Source organism: Macaca fascicularis, chromosome 9 (assembly GCF_037993035.2).
Source record: "Macaca fascicularis isolate 582-1 chromosome 9, T2T-MFA8v1.1".
Classification (NCBI taxonomy): Eukaryota; Metazoa; Chordata; class Mammalia; order Primates; family Cercopithecidae; genus Macaca; species Macaca fascicularis.
In genome coordinates, this window is record NC_088383.1 from 134,081,893 (window position 1) to 134,105,797 (window position 23,905).

The following is a 23,905-nucleotide window of genomic DNA, read 5'->3' on the forward strand; positions in this document are numbered from 1 at the left end:
AGGTTATTAAATGGTTTCATTAAAAATACTATTTGTCTTGCTTTAGTCACACACCAGATCAAATTAAACAGTAGAGCACCAGAACAAATGAACTCTTTCCATCTATTTTGACACAGAGCCAAGTGTGCAAAAGCAGGTGATATTGTGTCGTCGCCGTGAAAATGTCATTTAGCTTTCTCTACATCTCCAAGTAGCAAGCAAAGGGACAAAAGAATCAATACCTTCAAGCAAAAAGTATTACCAACTGTTTTGAGAAATATGGAATTATAAAGTGCAATTCATGAGCCCACGGTTTATAAGTGCTATCAGCAGAAATGCTGACAACTGTTAATCTACTGTAACTCTGATTAACGGTTGCAGTCGTCCATTAATAGAAGGCATTTTAACTTACTTCTGAAATTGATTACTCAGTTAAGAATTCAATCCTAATGTTCAATAAAATTGCACTTTCTTGGCAAATGCAATATGAACCGAGGTGATGCATTAAACAGCACTCCCATTTATTTTGCTCTACATGGAACAGAGAAGGAATATAGGGTGGGACCCACATCATCCGAATCACTTCCTGTGCACACAGCTGTGAGGAGTGCAGGGAGCAAAGTTCCTCCTTTTGCGGCTGATGGGAAAGGCAGACACCTGTGCAGCAGGCATGTCCAGGTGTCCTTTCTACGGTTTTTCCAGGAAGAAAAGATGGAATTTAACATTGGAGTTGCTATGTAACTGGAGAGCCCATGTATGAAGGTACTCTTGCTCGAGCCCCATGAGGGAGGGGAGAGGCATACTCTACAGAAATGAGCTGCTACAGCCAGGCCTGACATTGCCAACCCCACTTTACAACCAAGTTTCCAATGGTTAATATACAAAAAGGCATGAACCACATTCCCAGCTGCATCTGACCTTTTTTTTTTTTTTTTTTAAAAGACGGAGTTTCACTCTGTCACCCAGGCTGGAGTGCAGTGGCGTGATCTTGGCTCACTGCAAGCTCCGCCTCCCGAGTTCAAGCAATTCTCCTGCCTCAGCCTCCTGAGTAGCTGGGACGACAGGTGCCCACCATCACACCTGGCTAAGTTTTGTATTTTTAGTAGAGATGAGGTTTCACCACGTTGGTCAGGCTGGTCTTGAACTTCTGACCTCAAGTGATCCACTGGTCTGGGCCTCCCAAAGTGCTGGGATTACAGGCATGAGCCACTATGCTCAGCCAGCATTCTACCTTTTTTTTTTTTTTTTTTGAGACAGAGTCTTACTCTGTCACCCAGGCTGGAGTGCAACGGCGCGGTCTCAGCCCGCTGCAACCTCCGCCTCCCAGGTCCAAGGGATTCTCCCGCCCCAGCCTCCTGAGTAACTGGGATTATAGGCACGCACCACCATGCCTGGATAATTTTTGTATTTTTAGTATAGACGAGGTTTCACCATGTTGGCCAGGCTGGTATCGAACTTCTGACCTCGTGATCTGCCTGCCTTGGCCTCCCGAAGTGCTGGGATTACAGGCATGAGCCACCATGCCCAGCCAACATTCTACTTTTCAAACCATTCAAATCTTAGGAAGCTGTAGATTCCTCAAAGAATTTCCCCTCTTTTAATGGGGCTTTTAATTAGCAATGGGATTAATCTCCTAGGATCCAATCCCGTGACAGGCATTCTCCTGCATGATTACGTAGCAAGTCATAAAGAAGAACCGCTACACTCATGGTTTCCATTCAAAAGAAAGCCACGCTCCTGTGTTCTTTCCACTGAATTGAACGAGTCCTCTGACAGCCAGCTCCTGCTTCACACCTCGAACCAAGCAGGAAGGATTCTGAAGAACTACTCAGGAAAAGCATGGACTCTATAGTCAAAGTTATCATGCACCCAAGGTCAAGTAGTAATTCACTCCCAACTGTACCCCCACACCACCCTGTAACCCACACCTCCTAAGGAAGTAGATGGGAGACATAGACATTCCAGCCTCAGAAGCGTTAGGAAGGGAGGGACAAGCATAGCTTTTCAGTAATCCCAAGCCTATAATGACACAAGCATCTAACAGCCAAGGAACCATTCTTTTGAGGTGGCAGAACTTGCCTGGCAAACTCCTATCTTCAAAACCCATCTCACAGGTTATCTTCTTTAACATCTTCCCTACTCTGGCTGGCAGGCTACTATATACCCTGCCCATATCCAAGTCTCTAAAAATTAAATGCCTTTTACTTAATCACATTTTATACATATCTGAAACATAGTAGGGAATCAAATATTTAATTAACTGCAAAACAGAATTTATACTCCTGGTTAGTGTTGCTTGTCTTAGTATGTCACAGACTTTCTCCTTCCATTTCAAATGGTTTACGCAGAATTTCAAAAATATAAAGGACTGTATTTTCAGGAAGTAGTCCCTTTTGGAAAGGACGGTGGGAAGGAAAAGGAACTGGGGAGGTACGCCTTAACAATGACAAAAAAACAATTACTTGTTTTTGAACAACGTCTGAAGATAAACGTTGCAACATGTGAACATCTACCTAATCTTGGTTGTGGGTACAGGTTCTAATTGGAGATATTTCATAGTAAAATTAAGCAGGAAATAGACAACTCTGTCTTGTAGAAGGCTTCACAGAGGAGGTGACGTTTCACGGAATTTCAAGCCAGGACTGCCTGTCCCAGCGAACGACGACAGCTTATTTAGTGGAATAAGAATGTTAAAAGGCTTGGAAGACTGTCAGAATCTTTAAAGCAAGTGCCCGTTGTTACTTGAAGGTCAAAAGAAGTACTTGAAAAAGACTGGAGCTACAGAAAAGCTAAAAATTCAAAAATACTTGTTTCAGCAGATACTTGCTGACAGTGCGGCGTGGACTAGCGCCCCGAGGATTCACCAGGGGATATTTTCTTGGCAGGATTTCTCTAAGAACTTCCAGGAGTATACAACAAGACGCAGAAATGACTTAGCTGATTAAAATCACCGCTGCTTCTGAACCAACAACCGCAAGAGCTGAAGTGGCCTCGGCGTGTAACTGCCGGTCAGCATGCTCACCCCCTTCAAGTTCCCTTGGCTGCTTCGGGCCAGAGAGAAGGGTCCTATTTTTGGCCTGTATCATCAACCTGTGTGAACTTACTAAACATCCCTTGGCAAATGCGATCTGCCCATAGCTGATGACAGGGGGGTGTGTACTCTCACACTTCCCAGAAGAGAACCGCAGCACCCGGAGATGGATTCGGTGGTGGGGGTCCCAGCCAGACTGTGGTCAACTAGTTCCTGCACTTTCCACATATAGAAAGCTCACAACTAAGGCTGCAATACCTAGACAGGACCCCACCTGCCCCGCCACGCTTGGGTTTTTTGTTCTTATACTAAGTCAGGCATACAAAAATTACGTTTTAGGTCTGTAGTGAATAAATCTTTTTCTTAGAAACTCAATGAGACTAGAACCTTTAGAAGCCTTCGATGAGCCCTAAAAAGGTCTTGATGGGGGCCCAGGGAACTCTGGCGTGGCTCCTTCCACGAGGACTGGGCCTGCATTCACTTGAACTAATGGCGTTCTTTCAGAACAGTTTCTGTACTCTGCATGGCACAGAAGGGGTGCCCACCCACCCACCCAAATGCACAGATAACAGAGGCCACACAAGCAGCTCAACCCAGCCTGGCCCCCACCATGCCACCTGCTGTGAGCAGCACTCATCTAACCAAGTGCCCGCTTACCCACGCTTCCTCTGCAAGAGGGATTTCTAATGATATTTCTGCCATCTGAAGCTCACGTGTGCCAGCTCTCGTTAGGACGTGAGGCTTTCTGCTCGAACTCACATTTCGGCTGTCTGAGCTCCTAAGTCCATCTACTGTCCCGCCGTGGATGGCAGAGGCTTCATCACCCCTGCTTCAAGGCGGGGCACCTCCTGCTGCCTCCTCTTGAGGCTGACCATGCAGCTGGATCACACCAGCCAGGGAGCAGAACTTCAGCTCACCGTGGGCACACATTAGGGGAGAAAGAACGATCCTAAAGGGGCCCATGCACCCTGGAAAGCCTTATCTGAAACTGACTCATGGTTTCCACAGGTCTGGCTGCACAGAGCACCACTGCACGCCGTGTTCCTCACACTCCAGGAAGCACCGTTCATGTTTACTGCTAAAAAGAGTAAACCGGAATGTGTCCACAAAACCATCCCTTAGGCGATCAAAAGTTTCCCACAGGTAACGGGCTCTGGGAAGGGACAAGGGAAAGAACAAGGAGTTAGCAAGAATCGATCCCAGGTTCCACAGGCCAGCATCAGTGGCTAAGAAGCAGTATCCTGCCTGTGATTGAGAGGTAACGGCATCTACCTTCAAAGGTAGTCAGGTCCTTTGAAAGAGAGAACCCGTGGATGATCTGCCCCAAGGCCTGCATACAGCAAGCACTCAATAACTGCGTGTCATCATCAAACACCAGACATGTCTCCAGGCTGAGGCCGTTATCCACATCTTCTAAGAAACTCATCTCTACCTAACTCGTGAGATAAACAGTTGACATTCAGCACAAGAATCCAATAGTCCTAACCAGGTCATTGATGGTTAGGCACCCCAGGCATTCCCCTCCCTCGAAAGGAGGCCTCACTGCCCTCCTGTGGTGTGGCTATGCTCAGAAAAGAGGGATTGCGTAAAGAACCATCCAGAATGCTGCACTTCTCTCCCAAGCACAGGGCACGGTAGCAGGCCAAAGTAGTCTACAGTCTTTGCCCCCTACATGCCACCTCCCTGCCCACCACAAACATGCAGGCTTCCTCACAGACCCCTTTCCTCTCTGGACTCGATGCAGCACCAACTATGACTTCAAACTCCTGGATCCTTTCAACAGGGATTTCCTGAGCACCTACTCAGTACCAGGACTGTGCCAAGCCCCAGAGGCACAGGAGCAAAACAGAAACTTGGTCCCTGCCCCAGGGACTCAGGAGGGGCCACCGACTCCAGGCCCGAAGCCAGCACTCAGCCCCCACCCCATTGTTGCCCAAAGCATGCAGTGACTGTGCTAGCACGGTCCCAAGCACACTCTGGGGCCAAGGCCCGTACCCACGCCTCACGGAGGGACAGGCAGTGTGCAGGTCACGGTGCCCTATGGCTGGCCTGGGGTTTCTGGAAGCAAGGCGTCTTTAAGGATGAGTGAACTCCCTCTGCCTCACAGACACTCCCTTGGCATCCATGCTGATGGCCTTCTCAAAATGGGCCCGTCACATGGGTACTCCAGGAATCGTCGTCCCACCTTCCTCCCCACACTCTGCCCCCTCCTCCTTACATTCTGGTCCCCTCCTCCCTGCACTCAGGCCCCCTTCAGAAGGGGTGACTTACCATGGGGCTGTTAAAAGTGGGACCCACAGAAGCCCAGCCAAATCAGAAGTTGTAAATCAGAAGCCGAGCTAAAGCCACAGGCCTGGGGATCACCCCCACCCCCAGAGGCATCCAGACACAGCTCAGATACCCCAGCGCTAGCCTCCTCTCCCAGCCTGACACTCCCTAGAGCACACGGCACTGCCTCAGGGTATCAGTCAGTATGTGAGAAGGGGAGGACTCTCAATGGTTGGACCACAATGAAGACATGGAGCTGGTTCCCAGTCCCTGAGTGGATGGCATGGAAAGCGGTGCCAGGGGCTTTCCCCACACATCCCATAGCAGATCCTCCCAACGATTCCAAGTTCAAGGGCAGCGGTCAAGGAAAAGCCTCGGGCAAAAGCTCATCAAGAAGCCAAATGCTCTGCCCCAAAACTGACCTGCCTATGGCGGCATGAGGCAGTACGGTGGCCACTGACTCGAGGCCACGAGAAGCAGCACAGAGGACCCATGGGCTCCCTGAATGACCAGGGACAGGCACTCAGTTACCCGCCTCCCTTCCTGCATACCACAGTGGCTCCTGGTTCACACACCCCCAGCCACCCTCAGCGGGGTCTCTGGCCACCTGTGTGTGAACACGGGCCACACCTGTGCTCTCCCACAAGGCAACATCCCGCTCCCTGGCCTTCCTAACCCTCCTCTGCCCCGATTATCTTCAGGTTGCAGTGAGGGTGCACAGCGCAACAAATTGTAACGGGGGGAGGAAGAAGTCATGCGCAGTCCTGCAGGGGCTGCCGGGGGTAAAGACAGGCATCCCTGAGCAAACGGCAGTGGGAAGTGCCACCTCTCCTCACTTCTCGACTCTGCCACCGAGCCCCACACAGTGGGGCACACGTATGACCCATGCCCTCTAACAAGGGCCTCAGGCTGCTACCATGACAGCACAACCCAGTGTTGCCTGGGGCGGCACCCACCAACCCCACCATAGTCATTATGCGCCTGGTCAGCCTTTAAGGACAAGCCCACCCTGAGAAAGGCCAAGCTCACTGGGCAGGAAGCAGCGTGGAGTCCTGGTTTGGTTGGCACATGGGGGAAAAAAAATACAATAGAATGACAATGTCCACCAAAGGGCTGAGTGTCTGACACACACTGGACAGGAATGAACAGGGTTTACCCGAGAGGCTGTCACTTTAGCATTGCTGGATGATTCCTTCCTGAGATTCAATTCCACCAACTATTGCCTAGTAATAAATAAACCATATTAATTAGCTTGGAAACAATTATCCTTTATTCAGGGAGGGAAAAAAAAACAACCCCGAAAGCTAATTCTTTCCATGTCCCTATACAGCCACACTGGCACGGAGGCACTTCAGGTCAAATCAACACTTCATTATGTGCCCCCGATGCCCAAGAGTTTCAACTCCAAGAAGAAAAATGCCCTCCAGGCAGAAACCTGACATACACAGCCTTTGTCAGACAGTGTTTATGGAAATTTTATAATATTAAATATATTCAGCTGGTTTTAAGTTTTAAGAATGTAAAAAGGCCCAACAGCCAAGATTTTAGAACTTTTGTCTTCCAATAGAAGGCCAAGCAGTGGAAACCTGGAAGGGAAGTCTTGGAATCCTGCCACTTTTTAAAGAAAAATAAAATAGGATATGTTCCCAGTGTTGTCTCAGATGTAGTCAATTAATGTGACCATTCCCCTGCTCTTTCAGCTTTCGGCTCTTCTCGACTACAGGGCCAACAGACTTGAGACTAGCTGGGTGACAAGGAACTTGCCCTTGTGGCATTAGCTGGGCTTCTAGAACTGCCCCATCCGAAGTGGCTCCAGGACGGAGAAATAAACAAGGGCGTGAGATGGGAGAATGCCAGATGGGAGTCCTGGCAACAACTGGAGAAAGGAACAAGGAACAAATTGATAAACGGGTGCTGCTGATCGGGGCTGCCGTGGGCCAAGTTTTGAAAGGGGGAAAAAAAAGTGGATCCACGAGCAAGCAGCCCACACGACGACGTTATTTTGTGAATTCAAGCTGCGTTCCCACACCCAAAGCTGCCCCGTGGGCCATGGAAGCAGAGGCAGCCGGTGTGAGCAACCTGGACCTGAGGCTCCTGGGGCCTGGCTGCACCCCCACACACCTGTACCTGAGTGGGCGCACGACAGTCCTACTTACAGACAAGCTAGGAAATCACCTGAACTTGAAAGAGGCCAGGGCAGTGGGAGGTGGGCGGGTGGGCCTTAAAATCAGCCTGGCTCAAAGGGAAGCCTGGCCCTGAGGTCCCCACAAAGGCACACAGCTCCGAAGGACAAGTAGAAACCACATCCCAACTCAGAAGCACTTGAAGGCGTCTGTCTCTGGTCTTCCATGATTCCACACTGTAAGTGGACAAGGCGGCTGCTGGTGGAGCTGCACACACCCCTGTGAGATGGTCAGGAACCTGCCAGAAGGAGCAGACATAGGAGATGGCTCACTCCAGCCAGTGGCCACTACTAACCAGCTGGGGCATCCTGGTGTCAGGCTCTGTTCTTGCTTTCTCCCTGATCGGGTGACCAAGAGGTGTTTTTCTGAGCTCCTTTCCACAGGGCACCCCAAGGACACCTGATCTAACAAGGGCCAGACTATGTATTTACTATAGGCCCTACACAGGCCCAGAAGGTGAGCAGACGGGTCTTCAGACATTCAGAGCACACGCCCATACCACAGTGAGAGATGGAACCTCTAAGCTGGCAGGTTTTAATACAAGATCCCTGGACCAAAAGCAGGATGGATACTGGCTGCTCTGAGGGGTCAGCGGGGGTTACACCCCCTCCCACTGCGGGGGAAGGAGTAGGCATCTTTTCTAGAAACTTGAGGTTCCATGGCCTATGCCACTCTACCCCTAGGGAATCCTTAGAGAAATGGTCAAGATGTACCAGACCATGCTGAAAACCAGAGTAGGATAAACTCTTCCTGGTCAGACACTATCCATCTCAACAATTGTGTATTTACTAAAAGTATTTCAAAACACTTCAAAGATATAGGAAAAATACTTATAGGTCAAATGGAAAATAAAATATGAAACAAGTAGTCAAATCTTATTTGTATTTTAAAACATTCTTCAGTGAATCTCATTTTTAGTATATACATATATGCATAAGAGACAGAATAGATCCAAAGTGTTATTCTCCATGCTAAGATTAAAAAGGACTTTTAAAATGTGTAACATAACAATCATTTACTTCAATTTTTTATACTTTCCTGTATTTTTCTATTTTCGGCAAAGAGCACGCTTTCCTATAACACAGAAACATGTGAGCTGCGAGCTCCTGTCAGGAGGGCTCTGAAGCTGGGGTGCAGAAAGTGGGCTGCTGCCTCAGCTGCTTTGCCTTGTAGGCTTTCGGGCCATACCAGCATTGTACAGTGGCCCCATTTAGTATGTAACTCCCTGTGTGACTGCTGTGCTACAAAGGTGGGTTTGGAAGAAAGCCAAGTGTCCCTCCACCCTCATGCAAGTTCAATATAGAAAAGGACGTTCTCTTGGGGATTTCAGTGAAGATGTCTTAATTCCAATAGCCAATCAACCTGGGAGAGAATTGGTGGGCTGGACAGACACAGTGGGAATCCCTTGCCTCAGCGAGGATCTGGGACCCCAACCAATGCCGGGAAAGAGGCACAGCCAAAGCCCCGTCAGGGCCCAGGCAAAGGAGACTTCCCAGCGGGCTCCAGCCAAGTCCTTGGCCACAGATTAGACTCCAGCAGGATGAGCAGGAAGTGGCATTTAAAAAGAAATGACGTGAGAACCAAACGGCTCAAAGTCCACAATCCCTGAAAAATTACTTACAAGCGTGACCAGCTTTACATATCAACAGCACTTCTTTTTTCTTTTTTGAGACGGAGTCTCGCCCTGTTGCCCGGGTTGGAGTGCAGTGGTGCAGTCTGAGTGCAGTGGTGCAGTCTCGGCTCACTGCAACCTCCACCTCCCAGGTTCAAGTGATTCTCTTGCCTCAGCCTCCTGAGTAGCTGGGATTATAGGCATGCACCACCACGCCCAGCTAATTTTTGCATTTTCTGTAGAGACAGGGTTTCGCCATGTTGGCCAGGCTGGTCTCAAACTCCTGACCTCAGGTGATCTGCCCGCGTTGGCCTCCCAATGTTCTGGGATTACAGATGTGAGCCACGGCGCCCCATCAACGAATTTCTTTAGAGACAGGGTCTCACTCTGTCACCCAGGCTGGAGTGCAGTGGCATGATCATAGCTCACTGCAGCCTCTACCTCTCGGGCTCAAGTATTCTTCCAGGCTCAGCCTCCTGTACGGGAATGGGCCACCAAGCCCAGCTAACTGCCTCGCCCATGTCAACACTACTGATCAGTGGACTACATGCGCAATACTGACTGGGAAAGCGAAGTTAGTAAAATTCACGTGGCCAGATATCAGCCCCCTGACCCTGACTCTCTCACATTCCTTCCCCTGACAATGACCTCACCCCAACCCTTTACGTATTGCAAAAGGCATTATATAAATGGGCTGCCTGCTCCGTAACTGCTTTAGATGGGCAGATCCACGAGAGCAGAGACACAATCTAAGTTTTATCCTGGAAAGCTCAGAGACCAACCGATGGTGAGGAGCACTTGGGTGAGGCTGTGAGTGACCCCAGGAAAGTGTTCTCTGCCTCGGCTTTCTCTTCCTCCCCCAGGAGACCAGGTGTGGTCACCCGTACCTCCCTCATGGCGCCACAGTGGGAAGCACAGGCCATACCAAATGCACAGTGCTCAGCGTGGCACCTGGAACACCGGAGGCACCCAAGTATTAGCTGTATCGTTTAACAAATGCTTTACTCACATGGCTTGTTAAATTCGAGAATCCACAGTCCTGGAAAGAAAAAGAGGCCTGAAGGAAACCGGGTTCTATTTAATTTTAAACTAAATTATGAACCCAAACCTCAAGGTTGGGGGAGGTCTCAATTGAAAATGAAGAGTATCCCTGCTGTGGAATGCAGCAGCTGCTAAACCCACCATGTAGAAACTACTCATTTTTCAGACACTGTACTTTAAAAAATCCATTTACAAGGCTATGCATGTCACAGAAAATAGCACGTGAAGAAACTCTGCAAACATAGCCCTGAAGGAAGCACCCAAAGACAGAACTGAATTCCTGGGTCCAAAATATATTCCCTCTAGAAGCAACTCCTTCTATTTTTAAGAATTAATCAATCACAATGCCAGACGAATACAACAGCATCTAGAAATGGGGAAACTAAGGCCTGGGTCCCCCAGACCATCAGCAACAAACTCCTTCCCACTTTCCACCCCATCACGCTGTCACTCAGGCTCAAGAAACACAGCACGGCAGTGAAACCTCCCAAACAGCAGCCCCTTCACATTCAACCAAAGTGAGTTTCAACCACCCAACTGTCATGGTCCTTGATGCAGGTGCTGCAGCCTCTTACCGGGGGAATCCGGGACAGGAGAGAAAAGCCAAACTCTAGAGCAGCCTGCGGCCCACCCTAACCCAGGCCTGTGAACCAAGCGACCTGCCAGTCCTGGCTCCCCAAAGAGCAAAGGGCACTTGCCTACCAGCAGCAGCAGGGCTAGCTTTACAGTCTTGATTCAGGAAACAAATAACTGCAGAGCCCCTAAAGGACATATATATATTATCTATTGATTTATGTGCATCAAGTCACTAACACCGGGAATCCTGAACTAACGTGCACACAGACGTAATTACTCAGTTGCATGTCTGCAGTTTGGAAAGGATGGACAACCTTTTAGCGTGGATGTTCATGAGGGCAGCAATTCACAAATGCTGTTCTCACATGATGAACATATAAATACACACAAGTATGTATGTTAAAATGCAGTGCAAGTGTGCTTTCTGAATGAACAACGCAACATTTTCACTGTGAAATTAGATTCTCGGGACTTGTAATTTTACAGTTTTCACGGAAGCATGCCAAAGCCACACAGGTGCAACAGGCCTTCCTCCTAGAGAAACCACGCCAGCACAGCCCGCACTCGCCTGGTGCACCGGGCCCGCACCACACGTATTATTATTCTCAGAGCATGAGCGCCAAGAAAGAAAACCGAGACTCAAAAGCCCTTTATCCCAAGTGTTGTTTCTTCACGTTTCAGTCAATGCACACTGTGCGAAAACATGCAACACAGACGAACAAAATGAACAAAACTTCCAAGGGAAGGGGGCTCTTCTGCTCTTTCCAAAATCAGCCAAAGCAACCGGTACAAAAGTCACTCCCAATACAACCCTACGGACGTCTGCTGAGATGGGGCGAGGTAAGTGGGGGCTGTGGACATGACCAGCTCTACTTGTCACCAAGCAAGCAAGGGTCCTGTCACTCTTGGGTTTCCACGATGGATTTCCTCCTCCGCAGTGTTCTGGTCAAAGGCTGGGTCAAAAATCTTCCAGTCAATACACAGAAACCAACCAGCCATACATGCAACAACTCGAATGAATCTCAAAGGGAATTAAGTCAAGTGAAAAATCCCAGTCCCCAAAGGCTGCAATGCTGTAGGGTTCCATTTATATAACATTCTTACATGACACTGGAGAGATGGTGAAGGGATTAGTGGTTGCCAGGCTTAAAGACCAGGAAGTAGGTAGGACACACCAACTCCAGAACTTTCTTTGGGCAAACTGGGTCCTACAAGCTGGTCAGCTGTGTCTATTCATGTGTGTCGACCATGTGCTTCAGCTGGGGACTGTCCTGGCCACCTGAAGTGGATGTGACTATAAAAGGGAAAAGGGGGGATTCTTGGGCTGGTACAAAGAGACCTACCCATGCTAAAATTGCACAGAACTAAATACACAGCCAAACGAGTACATGTTACACTAGGGATTTCTGAATAGTATCCATGGATTCTATCCATGTCAATTTCTCCGCTGTGTTGCTATTACCAGACCTCTGCACAATGTCACTACTGGAGAGCACCAGGGAAAGGGTTTAAGGGATCTCCTGTATTACCTTCTCCTACCCTGTGAATTCATTCTGTATGTGAATCTGCAATTGCTTCAAAATAAGTTTAATTTTTAAAATAACAAACAGATTTGTCATTTTTTGGTTTGTGTGGTTTAGCTCACGCTGGCCACTAAGTAGGGCAATTCCTTTCTTTAGGGGATCAGTGCTTACAAGGAGGGGCCATGAGGAGCTGGCCCTGTTGACACTGCTTACGCACTCAACTGGGATCCGAGTCCTCCAGCTCCCCAGGGGCCCCGGGATGCATCCTGTCTCTCGAGAAGCCAGAGCTCACAATTCCTGAACCCTGACCTTCTCCCACTGGAGCTGGCAGAGACGCTCATGCTACGTCAATTCTTTCCTGGGAGCGGGCATGACTGACTCATTGTTCTCGCCCAGGTGCTGCCAGCTGCCCAGGCCTCCCAGGGCCACACCCAACAGAGGGCGCGTTCCCTGACAGAGCAGCCCTGGAGAGGGCAGACCAGAAGAGAAAACCAGCCCCCGGGGCGGCTCTGTGCTGGGCAAGTGCCACTCTGGTGGGTAATAACTTCAGGACTCCCTGACCCAGTCTGGCTAAATCAAAACGACAGAGCAGGCTGGAACAGGCCAAGACTGTCCCCAGCTGACACACACAGTTGTACGCTGGGCTGGCTGGCTTCCAACACCCAGCTTGCTCAAAGAAAGTTCTAGAGCTGGAGTGTGCTAGCAGATCGCCAGGGTCAGGGGAGACCCAGAGCTACGCCCCTGCTTCTCGAGCCTGGGGACCCTGCTGGTGCCCTCAAACGCCACACCAGCCTTTTGTATCACCCGAAAGGTCTTTGTGGCACTCTGTGTCTTTTCCTGGGCCTCCCCTGCTGCCTCCCTTTTAAGGAGACCTGGCATACTAGATACTAGCACTCCCGGTAACTCCCTGCTGATTCAAAGAATCCAAAAGAAGAAAATTGCAGGAGCGTCTTTGCCGTTTCCGCCTTTATTATCTTCAGGGTTACACTTTTTTCAATTCATTTGACAGTTTACCTTTACTATCTCTCAGCAACAATAATGAAAGCGCCTCCCTCTCCCAAATGTGCCGCTAGGTACCTGTGCATACATAAAAAATATACAGATTCTAATAATACTATTTTTTGAAATTCTATAAACCCTTAAATAGCCATTTACTCGAAAAGCTGAACCACTTTCAAATCAACATTGCTTAGCTTTAAAGCTGCTTAAAACACACACAAGCCAGTGACTCTTCCACACAAACAGAAATTATATTCTACATAAATTAAATATATAATTTGATTAAACATATTTATGTCTTTGTGATGACATTTAAAATAGAAGTAATCATTTTCTTTTTTAAAACAAAAACTCTTTCAATTATAATTCAAAGCTGTCAAACCAATCTTCTGCTACAGATCTTTTAAATGTCACATACCTTCAAAAGGGGATGGCAGTTTCCTTTTAAATATGCAATTCCAAACAGTGCCTTCTGAATCAAGAATGTATTAAAATACACCACTGGCATTTATCTCGATGAAGTGTAGCCTCTGCCCCTCCCTCCGGGTAGATATGTACAGACGCACGGCACTCCGATGTGTTTCTCCCCAGTGTAACGGGGGAGCGGCTGGTGCCACTGCCACTGACTGTAGCCACAGGGCTCAACACCAAGTCACACTCCTACCACCTTAAGGGGACAGAGGTATCCTCTCACAGTTCTTCCAGTTTTCTTCCCAGATGGCTTGCTGAACTCTGTGTAACCCAATTTTGGCGTAGCATCAACAGCCCAATTGTAAGACAGTGTTAATCAGATGCAAAGAAAACTCCAAACTCATTCTCATAAGTCAATGACCTACATATTCAATGGCTTATTTGCCATCCGAGTAGCAAACACCATGCTATATTTAAACACAGAGCATAGATATATCTTTCTTCTAAAATGCTTTGAGAGACAGATAAGCCTTATACTTCAGCCTCTTCTCAACTTAAGGAAAGCAAACCTTGTCAATATCCAGTGTTTGGGAATCTCTGAAGGCAAAAGTCTGGTCTATTCTGCCATTGTCTTGGTAAGGAGGTACTAAGCATCATTTTCATAAAAAGCAAACATCCCCCCTGGAACTTAAGTCAATTGAAGCTTGCCTTCTTAGCACCTGACAAATAGTGCTCAGATAATGGCTCCGAGTGGGTTAAGCATGGGTCACACACGTCGCATACCCACTGTCCAAAAACCAGTCAACAGTGATAGAGTGAATGGGGTCACTCAGTGTCCAAAAACCAGTCAACAGAGTGATCAGAGTGATGGGGACGCGAATGCTTCCTAACTGTTGTACCTCATAGCAGAGATGACATCCAGCAGAGACGACAGCAAAAGCAGCAGAAAGTTCTTGAGATCTGTGCTAAGAAAGGGAGCCACAGCTCAGGCTGTCCCTCTGCCAGTCTCTTGGTATTTCCCTCAAATCGGAAGAAGTGTAAACAAGTCAGTCCCGATCCCCAACCAACGAGCGTGATCCTAAGAACAGCTGAAGTGTCAGGGCTGAGCATTCGAGAAACCAAACAGATGACATGCCTAACCCAGTCTCAAGCCAAAGCCAATGCCTTCCACCTAAGAGGCAGGAGTGGACTGAGGTCGCGGGAGGGTAAGGAGGAGCCAGGGCTCTGGCCTGTACCGCTAGACCGCAGTGCAGCGGTGGCCTGGGAGAGGCCCGCCGGACACACCTCACAAAGGGCAAGCTCAGCCGCTGGTGCTTTTCTGCCTTGTCCAACTATGTGACCTCAGGCAAGTCACTGAGCCTCTCAGAAGCTCACTTCGCAGGGTCGAGAGGAATGCTACCTAGCAAGACACTGTGATTCTCGGTAACTTAAGTTCTAATTGCATTTAAAAACAGGCAGTCATGAAACTTACCAACCAAAGCCAAACTCAAAAGTCACTGGGACTTAAAAGACATCAAGAGTGTGGGGGTGAAAAAAACAAGAGTTAAGGGGCTTCTCTCTTTGGGTTCAGGTTAAAATTCTCTTCCTTGGGTGGTGAACTCCGCTCCTAGGGTATGGATAGGAAGCGCCAGAAAATGCCATCCATGAGGCCAGGCCCCACACACTGACATGTGGTACAGCTGAGGATGGAGACGGCAAAGGCAGAAAGCCACAGATGGACCAAAATACACGGCAGGGCCAGGCCCAATCAGGAAACCCACGTACTTGTTCCTTCCCTGTGAGGGCAGACGTGCTTGCACCTCCCGGCCTCCGCCCTGGAGAAGCTACTGTCTGCTCCCCTAGGTGCTAACACTCCTTATTTGATCCTTGCCATCAAGCTTTTATTCCGATCACCACCCCCCACCATAGAGACACACACATACACATCTATAGATATTTCCACATTTACACACCACATTCACATCTTCCACATACACACACATCCAAAAGAGCTTGTGTGCACTTCTGATGGTCAAAGCCAACAGCCCATTCTCAGCTGCCATCTGTCTTGCCTGCTGCACCACACACGTGCATACACACACTCTCTCTCTCTCTCTACTCTACTCTACTGCATCAACTACGAACAAGCCAGGTACTATTAAGTAAGGAAGGCTGGAAATTAAATGAGACACAATCTTGTCCTCAAAGAATTCAAACAAGAAACAGCAGAGTGTTGTTACATGAAGTAGGCACGGACGAAGGAGGGACGGCAACTCTGCCTCAGCTCTAGGCACTCCAGAGGCTCCTCACCACCTGCCTTCTAGATACTTCCGTCCAACTGCATGTTCCTTCAACCCCTCCAACTCAGCTCACCCGCAACCACTGTCATCACTGCCTCACCCCTTGTAGTCCCCGTCAACAACCCAAACAAACGCAATCCTGCCCTGATCTCATGTCTGTGTCACTGGAACCAATAGGCCTGCCTCAACCACTGTCCACCTGCACATCTGAGAGGCTGGCAGGTCGCCAGGGCTAGCCCTGCACGTCAGTTCCTGGGAAGAAAGCAGAATGTCAATCATATTCTCTCAAATGCCTATCAAAAGCCCAGCTGAGATCAGTAATTTTTTGGGAGAATAGATCTGTATCAACTGGCTCAGTGTTTGGTGAGGTATTGTAAATGCTATTGTAAATCAAACGGTATCCCTAGAGGGACCCACATGGAATGGCCTCCTTCTAAATGTCCCTCCAGTCTGTACTTCTGACTCTTTCCAGCAATCTCAAGCACAAGAAGCAGTTGTGGGAACCCAGGCCTGGCATTTGTTGGCAGACCATGGTTGGTGGCAGGGCGCTTTATAGCCGTCACTATGCCCGACACGCAGCTCCCTGTAGCAAGGCGTTTCCTTCAAGGACACATGTCGCCCCTCCCTAAACTCAGACAGAGCTGCCCAACTTAAGATATCTGTTATAGCAACTGTCCTGAAATTTTTGGTTGCTGTATTTGCATTTTAAAATCAATTTTGGCTCTCCCCAATTCTCAACCCCCATTACGGCATCTACTTTTTGAGTCCTCAAAGAACTTTCTTGAAAGTGGTAGCATATAAATACATAAAATGGAATCCACTTAAAAGGACATTCTAGCAACTTAAAGGACATTCTAGTAACCCTATAAAACATGCTTCTAAAAGTAATGACCCCAGAGACTTGGAAAAGCTGGCTGCAGCTTCCCGAGGCCAATGAGGCTAGCACACCCAGATGCCGGGTTCTTGGGTGGCCCAGCTCATGGTGAGGCTGCTCTGGGAGCAGCTGTTTAGAACACCTACTTAGCCAAGTGTCCGTCCTCACACGGAAGCAAACTAGGACAGCATGTGCTACCACATGACCATCAGTAGGCTCCAAAAATCCACTTCTGTCAGTCATGAATGCAAAAACAGTGGGCACAGATGTCAGAAAGAACCAGGGACACATCAGGTACCAAAGGCCACGACCTTCATTCTTGACTTACTAGCCTGGAGCTTCATCAGAGAGCACGGTATTTTGGGGACAAGAAGACCAGTGGGAAGGGAGAGACACTGGGAGGTGTGGGGAAGGAACGAAGGAACGAGAATTGTTCAGAATAGCCAGGAAAAGCCAAGAGAAACAGGCCCCACCCTAATATAGAGGGCACAGCCACATCTTCCAGAGCATGTGAACTCCACAGCCCACGCCCAGCAGAGTCAACAGTGCAGACCCCTGCCCCCATCTTGCCAGTGGGGAGGTAGGGGTCAAGGGAGAGGAAGGGGCCCTACCCACTCACCCTCCCACCCCACTCCACCACCCAAGCAGAAAGCCAACATTCTGTAGGGTGGTTTAAAAAATAGCTGACTTCCATACATGATTGGTGGAAGCACAAAATGTTATAACCACTTTGTAAGACTAAACATACACCTACTCCATGACCCAGCAATTCCATTTCTAGGAACTTACCCAAGAGAAATGAAATCATATGTCCACAAAAAGACATGCATGAGAATGGTTCATAGCCACTTGCTCAGAATAGTGAAAAGCTGGAAACAGCCCAAGTGTCCATCAATGGGTGAGCGGGTAAAGAAACTCCGGTCAAGTCATTCAATGGAATACTACTCAGAAGTAAAAAGGAACGAGGGGATAATCTGGCCCAACATGTCTTAAAAATCTCAAATACATCACGTGTGTGGCATGAAAAAAGCTCCATGCAAAAAGGTACATGTGTCACAATATACATACATATTGCATGTATACATGTATATGCTGTGTATAATGTACATATATGTATTATATAGTAGTACATGAAATTCTAGAACAAGAACTACTTCTGTTGAAGGAAAAGAAACCCAAACAGTGGTGGCCTGAGATGGTCAGGGAGGTGAGAGTGGGGAAAGCCTGGGAGGGCCCCAAGGGGACTTTCTGGAGTGACGGTATGCTCTTGGGAGGGCTTTGGGGGTACACAGGTATGTGCATGTGTTAGAACTAACCAAACGGCACACTTAAAGTCATGCATTTCATTTGACCTCATTCCCCTTCCCAGCCCCTTCCCCACCAATCCCCACTTCCCTCCCAACACTTCCCCTAAGTTTTACCTCAAAGAAAAACTAAACAGAAAGAACCACAAACAAGCTGACCTCAGGTCATGAGATCCGTGCTCCAGGTGAAGATCTGAAATTCAGCCAAGAAATGTGGCCCAACAGAAGATGACTGGGGCTGGGGGCACAGGGTGTCCCGCCGAACCCGGGGGTGGTGTGCACATTCATCATAGCTGATCAGGCCCGCCTGTCCGGTTTTCCCAACAAGAGGCTGAAAACAATACCAAGACGACCTTCCAAAGGAGACTCCAAAACCTCAGCTGGGAACCTTCTACTCAGAGCGATTCACAGGAGGCCTGTCTCTGGAAGGAGGAGCACAGAAACACCTGCAAGGACCAAGGCCCTGGAGGCACAGGGAGAATAACTACTCCAAGTCCAAGTCTGCAAACAGCACACGACAGAGCAGCAACCTCTGCCTGTGAGTTCAAGGAGGCCCAGGACACGGTCAGGGTTGTTTGTGCTGATGCAGGTTGATGAAACAGGAGGACCCTGTACCGAAAAGGACCACCCCCTCCCCACAGGAAAACCCCAGGACAATGACATGTGCCACATGCTGGTTGTACAGGGCTTGGAAGCAGGGCAAAGAACCCCCAAGTATAGCCCACAGGATTTATTTTTTTTCTTTTGAGGCAGAGTTTCGCTTTTGTTGCCCAGGCTGGAGTATAATGGCATGATCTCAGCTCACTGCAACCTCCAACTCCCAGGTTCAAGCGATTCTCCTGTCTCAGCCTCCCGAGTAGCTGGAATTACAGGTGCACACCACCACGCCCGGCTAATTTTTGTATTTTCAGTAGAGACAGGGTTTCATCATATCAGGTCAGGCTGGTCTCGAACTCCTGACCTCAGGTGATTCACCCACCTCTGCCACCCAAAGTGCTGAGATTACAGGTGTGAGCCACCATGCCTGGCCAGCCCACAGGATTTCTAGCCTTCCCTCGCTGAGCCTCTTCAGAGGCAAGGCAGCCCTTGGCCACGGTTCCCCAAGAGCAAAATGATTACCACAGGTCCACTTGGAACACGCTGCTAAATGCCACACGACTTGAACGCAGCTGCTGTTAAATGCTGTGTCCTATAAAAGTGGGACTTCTCAATCTGAAGTTGCGTTCCCAGCTCAAGTCACACGTGGGCTGCACTTACAAGCCTCTCAGGAGGCCCAAGAGGCTTTTAAAGTATTAAGTATAGAAAATACATGCAACTTCCCAGTTAAAATATAGTGCGTGGACACTCGAAAAGGTCAATGCAGCCTCCACTCCATTTTCATTACTGATGCTTCACCCAGATGGTGGGGAAGGCACAATAAAAGCATATTTAGAGACCGACTGTACTGTCAGACAAGAGCAGCAGAACTCTAACTCCCAGGTTGCCTTGATCTGAACAGGTTCTAGAAACTGCCAAGCATCGCCCCTCATTTTAGAGGGAGGCACACTGCAACCCAAAGAGGGGAGAGAGCTTGCTGTCCAAGCTGGAGAAAATTCCTGGGCATCGCCTATGACCCACTGTATCTTAAATACAATGTGTGTTAGCTCAGGTCTTCCAAAAACCGAAGCCAAGACACGATCAGCTCTGGAAGAGACTTCTTGGGGAGGCAGACAGGCGGGGAGGCAGAGGGATACGCAAGTCTGACAGCAGATGCAGATGAGATGGCAGGGAAGGCAGGAGGCTGGGGAGGAGGAGCCTTCACCTGCTGTCCCGGCTGGGAACAGCCCGCAGAGCGCAGGCTGTCTGGGAACGCCGTGCTGGATTTCCACCATGGGATTCAGAACATAGCAGCCGGGACCACCAGTCACTCACATTCCCAGAAGCAGAAGATCAGGAGCGTCTTCATGGCTACCACACCATGCCAGGTCATTGCTGCAATTTTACAGCCCGACTTGCCTCTAAACGTCTCCAACATTTGAAAATCAGGCTTTAAGGGTACCTAGCGGAACCCAAAGTGTTTAGTGGATGTCATTCAGGTAGGTGGGAGGCCCCCAAACAAGGGCAGAAGGGAGGGGCAGAATCTACAGGACTCAGTGAATAAATGGGCAAGAATGAGTGAAGTCAAGCCATGAGGTTCATTTAGGCTGGTGAATGGGAGATGGCGCTGCCTTCTATCTAACCCAAGCGGAGTGTGGGACAGGGAGAGGGGCAGCGGCAGGTTGGGACTACCCAACTCACTGTACTACTTATGTTCACATTGTCTGCTTTAACCAACAAGCCTAAAATTGTGTATCAGCTCAACACATTAGAATTTGATTTCTAAATCACAAGAACATCAGGCTCATGTTCCTAAAGGGCAACTCTGCTCCACAGAGTGATTCAGGCGCCCAGAATCCTCCCCCAGCACCTAGGCATTCTCTGCTGGATTTTCCACATCCAGCTGACAGTCAACAGAAGAAAAACTGGGCAACGCACACTTGTTTCTTAATTATTGCTGCTGGGAAGTGATACACATTGCCACCCACATTCCATGTGGGAACTATCATGGGGCCTCCGACAGATGCTTGGGGTGGTGGCTGGGCAGCCACTCCAGCAGCAAGTCCCCATGAGTGGATGGGAAGCAGGGCCCTTTGGTGGACACCTGGTGGTCTCCGCCATACTTACCTTCTGTCTCAGTCCTAGGTCAGGCTTATTTTGGAAGCATTATAGCACTCTGGGTCTCTGAACACAAGAACCCTGGATGATCTGACCACTGAATCAAATCAGAAAAGAGAGGCCAACAACTCTAGAAATGCAACTAGTAAATCCTCTGGTGACAAGTGGAATTTCGCTGACCAATTCAAAAGTCCAGCAACTGCCTTTTTGTTGGAAAATGCCAAACTCTAAAACTTTTGCAAAAACTGGTTCATGTTCTTCAAGTCTAAGATATCATCAAATCTTAGACCAGCATCATTTTATAAACCACTAAGGGAGAAAAAAAAAATGCCGTCAAATAAACTATGGCTTGTAATCAATTTTATGACACAACTTGAATCCAGAGATGTTAAAGTGCTGAAAAACCAATACAATGTCTTCAATGAAGTCTTCCAATAGCCCTGTCAGAAACATGGGAATGGCCATTTCACAGATGAAGGCCTGGGGTCCCCAGAGTTGGGGGACTTGGCAGCAGTCAAACAGCTGGCGAGGGGCGGAGTTGGAGGAGGGGGATTTCCAACGGCCTCAGACTCAGCACCTGGTGGAGTCCTAATCCTTACAGCTGTCTCCCAGCACACCCCCAAACTCCCAAAGCCCAAGCCAAGCACCAGTATTCGCACATTCATATTGACTCTGAATCAAATGGCAAATCAAGCACCTTGGGTATATAATACTTATAAACTTATTTGAATTAAAAAAACTCCACTAAAATATGGGTTTTCATGTGCACAGCACTTTACCAACAAATTCCACGATATTCAAGTGAGAACAGATGATGTACTGAAATACCAACAAGAAGCCGATTTGGTAAACAGCGGAGTGCTATTTTCACATCATCCTAATGAATTTAGTTTCAATAAACACAAATCAAGCAAACACTCTGAAAATTTTAACAGTATGGCAAAATGACGCTTAGAATGACAGCCCCAGAAGACGAAGTCTGTTTTGACAAGTGCCACCGCAAGGAGAGAAGAATCAAAATGGATGACTGGGTTTACAAGGTCTGCCTGTGGCCCACATACCTGAACTTGGCCCTGCACCTGCTTGCTAATAAAGCTCCTTGACTATGGGGGAAGCAGCCAGGAGAAAGTTCCAGATCCCTCAATCCTGCTCAAGCTGCCAGGCACATTCTAAGGGCAGGTATCTGGTGCATGGAAATCTACATACAGCAGGTCGGTGAGCACCCACAGAGGACCACACAGATGCAAACTCTTGCCCATAGCCTCCGTCTCAGTATGACCTTCAGCATCAAGCACCGATTGCTGGGAAGTATCCAGAGATGGGAGAGGACAGGTCAAGGCAGATCCAGACTCCTCCTCAGACCTGCTCACCTGCCTGCCCATCCCCCAAGATGTGTCTCAATCCCATCGTGCCCTGAAAGTAGTGCCCAAGTTAAAATCTCAGCAGAGAGTTTTACAAAGTAGCAGTAAAGCCAAGCGTGCAACGATCAGGCCAGAAACTCAAAACCAGGGGACAGGGAAACAGGCTCACGCGCTGGTGGGGTACTCTGCAGCCGGGAGGAGCGCAGGCAGGGCCACCTCTTCCGAGGGTGTCTGAGCAGTCCTTCAATCTGAATCCTTTGTTTTCTCCATCTGAAAACAGAGGCTTGTTGTTTGGAGGGTGTAATTAGAACGCATTTGAACACAACTGTAAACTCGAAATCGCTTTAAAGAGGCTAGTCTGGTCTTTTGAAATGATTGTTTTTGCCTTGGAAATAATAAGCCAACATGAACAAATCTAACCGAAGTTGTATTTACAAAGACTCTCAAAGCCTAATAACTTCCCTAAAGCAGAAGTACATATCCCATCTCTCCTCCGCACTGTGGGCTCTTCAGGGACAGGGAAGCGCCTCATTCCTGTTCAGCCGACCATGTGGAAAACTACAACTGACTTCTGAATGGCAGGCACTTCCTAACCATGGCTCCAAGATTGGAGCAGCTTCTTTTTGCATGGGTGATAAAACGTGGTTCCAAAAAGAAAATGCACATGAAGGCACGTAAAACTTAGCAGGCAGGATATTAGGCAAGAAACAAACTACAGATCAGATTTGAAAAGGACACGTTCAGAAGAAACAACAAATGGCAACATTCCGAAGTCCTGTCCTGGAGCACTACTTGCCGCATGCTGTTCTGAAAATGCAAATATTGAGCAGTCCCAATGACCAGATTTAACAAACCCATCACCAACAGCCAACATGACCAACATCAAGTAATTCTGTTATCATTCCCAACTCAGAGGCGGAGAGACTGAGTTGAGCTTAAAGGGTCTCATGCCAGAGTCCACAGCAGTAAGAGCAGATTCAAATCTAAGCCAACTCAAGTGCACCCAGCGGAAGCTCCCCGTGCCCTGCTCGGCAGAGACGACAGGGCAGGAGGAAGGGGGGAGAAAGGGAGGTCCATGCCTCTGTAGGGACTGCCTGGCGGGGAATTCAGGTCCCTCTGCTTCCTGGCCCCCTGCTTCCACCAGGTGAGTTCACAGCAAATTCTTGTTCTGATCCCCAGGTAGGGACCATCATCCTACCGCTCCCAGCAACTGCTGGTGACTCCTCTGAGCGAAGAGCACTCTGGCAGGCAGGACCAACGGAAGCCCACAAATGCCGGAGAACCGGGCTGGCAAGCCTCTTCTCTCCTGCTGCCCCACCACAGCAACCCCAGACACGTGGCACGGAAGGAACGAAGAGAACCTGACCAATGAAGGAAGTTAAAGCGCCCAGCACCCCGGGCCACCTCTGCGGGTCCTCAGGGAAAGGAGCCAACAGGACAGATGCATGTGGCCAGGCCTCCTCCCATCTTCCCCCAGCCTTTCCCCTTGTTCCCTCCCAACCCGGAGAGGGAGTCAGGCACAGCCCTCCCCGCTCCACCTACCCTGCTGCTTAGCTCCTCATGCCCCCCCACCCCCGGTCTACTGAACCCTCAGTAATACTAAAACCCACGTTAATACTAGAACCCACGTTCAGCCCAACAGCCAGCCCTCGGGGACCTTAGCCGACGTTCAGAACCTCAAACCTTCCCATCACAGGCAGCGGCGAGGCTACATTGTGCATGGATGCCTTGGTGCGCCCCCACACTCACTGCACCCAGCTAGAGGGGAGC

At 48.9% G+C, this 23,905-nt stretch overlaps 1 protein-coding gene across 28 annotated transcripts in view; it reads right to left on the reverse strand.

Moving 5' to 3' along the window:
• Positions 1-23,905, reverse strand: part of CTBP2 (C-terminal binding protein 2) — a 173,224-nt gene that overhangs the window by 122,983 nt on the left and 26,336 nt on the right. For 4 of the 28 annotated variants that reach the window (XM_074003052.1, XM_074003049.1, XM_074003044.1 and 1 more), the window contains exon 1: positions 13,631-13,806. The exons of 21 other annotated variants lie outside the window; for them this stretch is intronic. The gene's annotated coding sequence lies outside the window, so the exon portion shown is untranslated. Of the gene's footprint in view, positions 1-548; positions 667-13,630; positions 13,807-22,304; positions 22,406-23,905 lie in introns of those variants that run through there. 3 more of the 28 variants (XM_074003051.1, XM_065521587.1, XM_045361719.2) reach the window with 2 other exon arrangements.